The following is a 6,462-nucleotide window of genomic DNA, read 5'->3' on the forward strand; positions in this document are numbered from 1 at the left end:
CATCAGTTTAGCTAGTCTATTTTAATGAGCTCCGAATGGATCTCTCCACTTCAAATATTTTTACTCTTCCATTAATCTAATGCAGTACTTGTATAGAGATAATCTTTTCATGCACAACACCAGATGTGTCATCTCAAGAACTTGCAGTGGTCCCAAATTACCCCAGGAATAAAAATTAAACTTTATCTTATTTAACAATCTGGCCTCAACCTAACTTTTCTAACCTTATATACATTTTGACCTATTTTTTGTTTCTTACCAAGGACCTTTCTTTGTTTCATGTCTAATTTGGTACTTTTTGCTTCATTACAAAATCTTCTCCCTGTCCCCAAAGGTGCAACCAGTTTCTTAGGATACAGATCAAGGGACATTGTTATTTTGTAGGCTTACTGTAATTCCCTTGTCAGAGTGAACTTCTGTTTATTACAAGTATCACATTTTATATTTGTACCCCTCTTCTTAGCTATAATATTCTACCTCACATCAGGACAATAAGGGGAATGCCCACTTATCTTTGTCTCTTTCATAAAAAGTGCTCAGAAGCATTTTTAAATAAATCATAGAAAATGAGAGGACAGAGGACAGCAGGGCTTACCTGACGTGAAATTTTTTTCTATCAATGAAACTCCCTTGGAAAATTTAGAAAGAATTGTTTCACTGAGTCAACACTTATTGTTTAACAAAAAACTGCTTTTCACTTGCTGACTAAATCTTATGTACTAAGTATAACCCATTAATAATACATTTTTCTTCAATGCTCTACATTAATCACCCATGAGAGACTAGTCTTAGCAATTCCTACTGCCATTGTCTTATACCAGGAGCTCAGATGCAGGTTTGGGGGGTCATTTTGCTGATAATAAAACCATTTACTTATTCAGAACTTACTTTGGCATATTAGCAATCCAACTGCAACTGAGCCAGATTTTGAAGCATCCAATCACTTGACTAATGTAAACAAATTTGAGGAAATTTATATTTAATAATTTGTCTATTTCAATTTCCTAAAAAAAAAAGTGAAATATGTTTCTTAAATTGCTGTTTCTATAAAACGACAGAAGCAAGGAGAAAAACGGTGAACTTTTACATTCTTTGTTTTAGTTGTCAGTTTTTGTCTATTCAAATTGTTATTGTTATTATATGCTTAAGGAATTTATGAACATTCTCCTTATATCATCTTAGATTTTTTATCCATGATGAGGTAGCTGGAAGATAGAGTGCAGAATGTTTAAATTTCATAGGAGTAATAATAAATAGATATTATCTTACAGATCCCTTAAATTTTCTTCCAAATATAAGGACATCCTTGGCATTTACCTTATAATTGGGAATGATTTATTGTGACTCAAGCATGATCCTGAGATTGTTCCATGATTATCTTACTTAAGCTTTACAGTCATCTTATCAAATACTCAGATAAGCCCAGGTCAATACCACTAGCATAGAGCACAGATCAGCTTTGTGCTCAGTAATTTTATGTCAGGGCACACATACTCAACCACTATGCAGTAATGCATTTTGGAGAGCTAAAATGTTTAAGGAAAATATTATTTATACCCATAGTTTAAGAATTCTGGATGGTTTAAACAGTTATGCTATAATTTAATCAATCTTATTACTCTGATATCCAAGTATGTGAATGTTATATGAATGTTATACTTGTTTATCTCATTAATAATAAGTGGGTTGATAGTTAAAAGAAGAATTTATTCATTTTACTTTATATAAGTAAGTCAGTCACATATTTTTTGAACAAGAAAGAAAATAGTTTTGAGGATGAAGCAAATCATACTTGACATTTTATCTTGTTTATTTACATCATTAATACTTAAAAGTAAATATCCATATACTCATTTATGGAAATGAAATTATATAGGAGGGAGAAGGTTGATTAAATGCTTATATTATACATATTTAGAGTGGTGCTGTAGGATCATTTAATGTTCATTATATCAACTTATATGTGATATCCAGAAAAAAGTTAAACTGAGACCACAGTAAGATGAGATTTAAAGCCAATGGCCATGGCTCTTCAGTCTTACATTCCAGAATGACCCCACACACAAGGGATAGAATGAGCTATTGATGTTTTCATAATGCTCATCTCTTACTTGGACTATTTCAATAGTTCTCCTAATTCTTCTTCTCAATTTTACCCTTTCCACATAGTCGATTCTAAAATGTAACTCAAAAAAGGGAAACCTAGTGGACTGTTGGTGGGAATGCAGACTGGCACAACCATAATGGAAAACAATATGGAGTTTCCTCAAAAAATTAAAAATGGAACTGCCATTTGTACCAGTAATCCCACTTCTAGGAATATATCCTAAGAAACCTGAAACACCAACCAGAAAGAATGTATGCACCCCTATGTATGTAGCAGCATAATTTACAATAGCTAAGATCTGGAAATAGCCCAAGTGCCCATCAGTATATGAGTGGATAAAAAAAGCTATGGTACATTTACACAATGGAATACTATGCATCAGTAAAGAAAAATAAGGATCTCTTACCCTTTGAGACAGCATGGAGGGATCTGGAGAGTATCATGCTAAGTGAAATAAACCAGCCAGAGAAAAACAGTATTACACGACCTCACTTACATGTGGAATCTAATGAAAAAAATAGATCCAGAAACTGATGAATTTCAGAGGTGGGGATAGGCAGCAGGAAGAGATTAATCAAAGAACTTACATGCATGTGTGCGTAACCCATGGACAGACAATAGTGTAGTGAAGGCCTAGGGAAGGAGGTAGGAGAGAGGTGGAAGGGGTCATCTGTAATACCTTCAACAATAAAGATAAATTTAAAAAAATAAAACAGCAAAAAATATAAAAAATTAAACAACAAAATAAAAAGTAACTCAAGTCATGTAATTCTACTCTTCTGCTCAAAATCCTCTATTGGGGTTTTTGCTTGCAGCTATACAAGAGTAATTTATTTTTTAATATATTTTATTGATTTTCCACAGAGAGGAAGGGGAGAGAGATAGAGAGCTAGAAACATCGATGAGAGAGAAACATCGATCAGCTGCCTCCTGCACATCTCCCACCGCGGATGTGCCCGCAACCCAGGCACACGCCCCTGACCGGAATCGAACCTGGGACCCTTCAGTCCGCAGGCCGACGCTCTATCCACTGAGCCAAACCGGTTTCGGCTATACAAGAGTAATTTATCTTGGACTAAGCTTTCTACTAAAAACAAAACAACAACAACAAAATATTCCCAAGAGAAAGTAAATGTTCTATGGCAAGTCCTCTGCTTGACATCCTATTTTTTTCACTTAAGATCCTTTGCCACTTCTATTCGTGAGGCATAAAAGCCAGCCAGAGAGCAACATACAAAACCTGTATCCGCCTTACTGGCTGGAGGGACAAAAATTGGCATTTGGAGCTAGCAAGGAAGTCAAGAATAATGGATCAATCTTGTAACACAGAAACCCACACCTGAAACCTATATGTTCATGTTGACCAATGTCACCCCAATGAATTTAATAATAAAAAGGAAGAATGGATCCATATCTCAGACAATGAAACTTCACGAAAGGGTATCCAGTATTTTGTGGCTGTTTCCCATTTCTGATTCCTAAACTGTGCATGCAGGTGGGAGAAGACTAATATTTTTTAAAGAAATAGAGTCTATTACTAAAAAAACAAACAAACAAACAAAAAAACTGTCAAGCAAACTCTAGGCTTAGATGGCTTTACCAGTGAAGTGATTTTCCTTGTGCTGCCCTCTTCCATGATATAGAGCTGGGAGTAGACGAACAGCTAGAGTTTTTCCATAACTGTTGCAGTGATGTTGCCATATGACCATGGATTCTAACCTGTGAAATAAAAGCCAAGGTTATTGCCTTTTCCCCCCTGGTTCAGTGCATAATTACCTTGCTCCCAGCCTATTTAACATAGTGAGATAAACAAGTATGCCCTCCATATAATGTTCATATAGTTAAGACACATCCCATCAGTTGGATTTTTACAGTAGAAAAGACCAATCATTTGTTTATTCAAAAATGCATCTTGGGAAATTTCTCTGTGTCAGAGACAGGTCTGAACATGTACTAAAGGCGGGGCAATTGAGATCAAAGTTGTGGTAACCCATACATCGCTGTTTCTGAAACAGCAGCAGCACTGGGGGGGGGGGGGGGGGGGGGAGAAGGATACACCTTCAGGGGCAGGAGATCCAGAGGACACAGATGGGAAAATACAGAGAAAATCTGGGGAGGGTAGAAAGGAGGCGAAGGGCCACAAATGTTGTAATATAATAGGTGGCAAAGCCACTCACTGAAGTAGAAGCAGGTTATAAGGTGGAGACTGAGAAGCCTAGTGAATATTTGGGACAGTTGTTACAGTGCATAAGATATAATATTATTTATAGATAAATAAGTGGAGTAATAAATAACGAGGAAGTATCAGATGAGGCTCAATGACCACACCTCCCAAAACGAAAGAAACAGGTTGAAGCAGGAAAATCAAGAGGAAAGAACCTGGGAACTAATTCGACTCAGAGAGAGACTGGGAGGGAGGAGGAAGGGACTCGGAAAGCCTCTGGAGAGAGCATTAGGCATGCATTTACACAGCATGAAAGGAGCATCTGTCTATCTGGTCTTTGAAGGATTTTAAAATCTAGTTAAGGACATGGGACTTACATTATATTAAAAATGAGAGTTCAAATAAAAATATGTGAATAAGAATAAATGCTCATGTTGTAAATCTCAAACAAAATTCTTTTTTTGGGGGGGTAACTACAGTAGATGATGAGCTTGGATAGAAGCTTCTTGAAGAAGGTGAATGTCACACAGAAATGTGGGAAATGGGATTCCAGGCTGGCAAAGAGGTTTAGGGGTACCTCTGAAAGCAGAAGGAATCGTCAGAGCTGGGAGTCTTGCCTTCCACCCCACCCGTTTACTGCTCTCTGCCAGGCATCAGACTAGCCAGGGTGAGAGAAAGAGGAAGGGACAGAGAAGGTACATATCTCTGCTTAACTCCCATGAGACAGTATAGTTGGCACCCTCAGCTACAAGGATGGAAAGATTTATCTGTATTTGAAATAAATCACGTCTGAGATAAGTGCCTCATCTGCCTGTACAAAATGATTTACCCTTACCCAAACTGGCTATTGGCTCAGTGCAGCCATGGAAATTATGTGGGCATCAAACTAAGCAGCAACCTCCTTCTCTGCCACTGGCTCCCACAGCACCCTCCGCACCCCCACGCCCCCACATCTTGTCCGTATTGAAAAAGTCCTATAAGCACTGTCCTGTCAGAAATCAGAGGGCAGCATTCTTCACCCTTTAGGAAAGGAAATTTAAATTCATTTCAGTCATTGCCTGTAATTGAGTTTAACTGCAAAAACAAAACAAAACAAAACAAAACAAACACAACAACAAAAAAAAACCCTAGTTCAGTGGTTCTCAACCTTGGCTGCACATTAGAATCACCTGGGAATCTTTTTAAAATCCTGATTTCTGGGCCTCATCCTCCGGAAATTCTGTTTCTTTGTTACTAATGTTGTAGCCTCACCCCATAAGAAAGAAACCGAATTTCTGGAGGATGAGGCCCAGAAATCAGGATTTTAAAAAGATTCCCAGGTGATTCTAATGTGCAGCCAAGGTTGAGAACCACTGTTCTAGTTGACCTACAATCTTTTACTTTTTCTTTAATCAATTGCTCTGAAAGTAAACCAGTCCATCTGAATTCCTGGGATAAGAACAAAGCCTTTTTAGCCCTGGTCAGTTGGTTCAGTGGATAGAGTGTCGGCCTGACAACCTGAGGGTCCTGGGTTCGATTCTGATCAGGGTCATGTACCTTGGTTGCAGGCTCCTCCCCAGCCAGGGCCCTGGTTAGGGCTCGTGCAAGAGGCAACCAATCGATGTGTTTCTCTCACATGTATGTTTCTCTCTCTCTTTCACTCTCTCTAAAAATCAATGGAAAAATATCCTAGGGAGGGGATGAAAAAGAAAACATTTTTTAAAAAGAAAAAAGAACAAAGCTTTTTTAAAAATCAGAAGCATAAACAAGCAAGAAAGTGTGAAAGCCATCTGTTTGAGGACTATAAGAACTGATGCAGGTAAATAATTAAAACAGTTTAAGTGGCCTTTTTTTCTCATAAAAAAAAGGAAAATTTCAGGACCACATGGAACATATCACATATGGAAACTAATTAAAACCCTGTCAGAGGAAGCTTGTCATCTCTTATACTTCAGTAAGTGATCAAGAAAAAAAATAGGACAAGATTGCTACAGAAATGCTTTGAAATCATTGTTTGTTATAAGGGAAACACATTTCATGAGCCTGAATTGCTTATCCTGGGAATGTTACTATTGTTTGGTCAGAAGTAAACTCAAGTTTGGACTAAACTGATCCAGAACAGTTCTACATTATAGAAGAGCTTGCGATCTAGAGTTCATGTCATCAAAACACTGCATTAACTTAAAACAAAACAAAACATGCAAAAAAGTAA

The sequence above is a fragment of the Myotis davidii genome, unplaced genomic scaffold, assembly GCF_000327345.1.
Source record: "Myotis davidii unplaced genomic scaffold, ASM32734v1 scaffold506, whole genome shotgun sequence".
Classification (NCBI taxonomy): Eukaryota; Metazoa; Chordata; class Mammalia; order Chiroptera; family Vespertilionidae; genus Myotis; species Myotis davidii.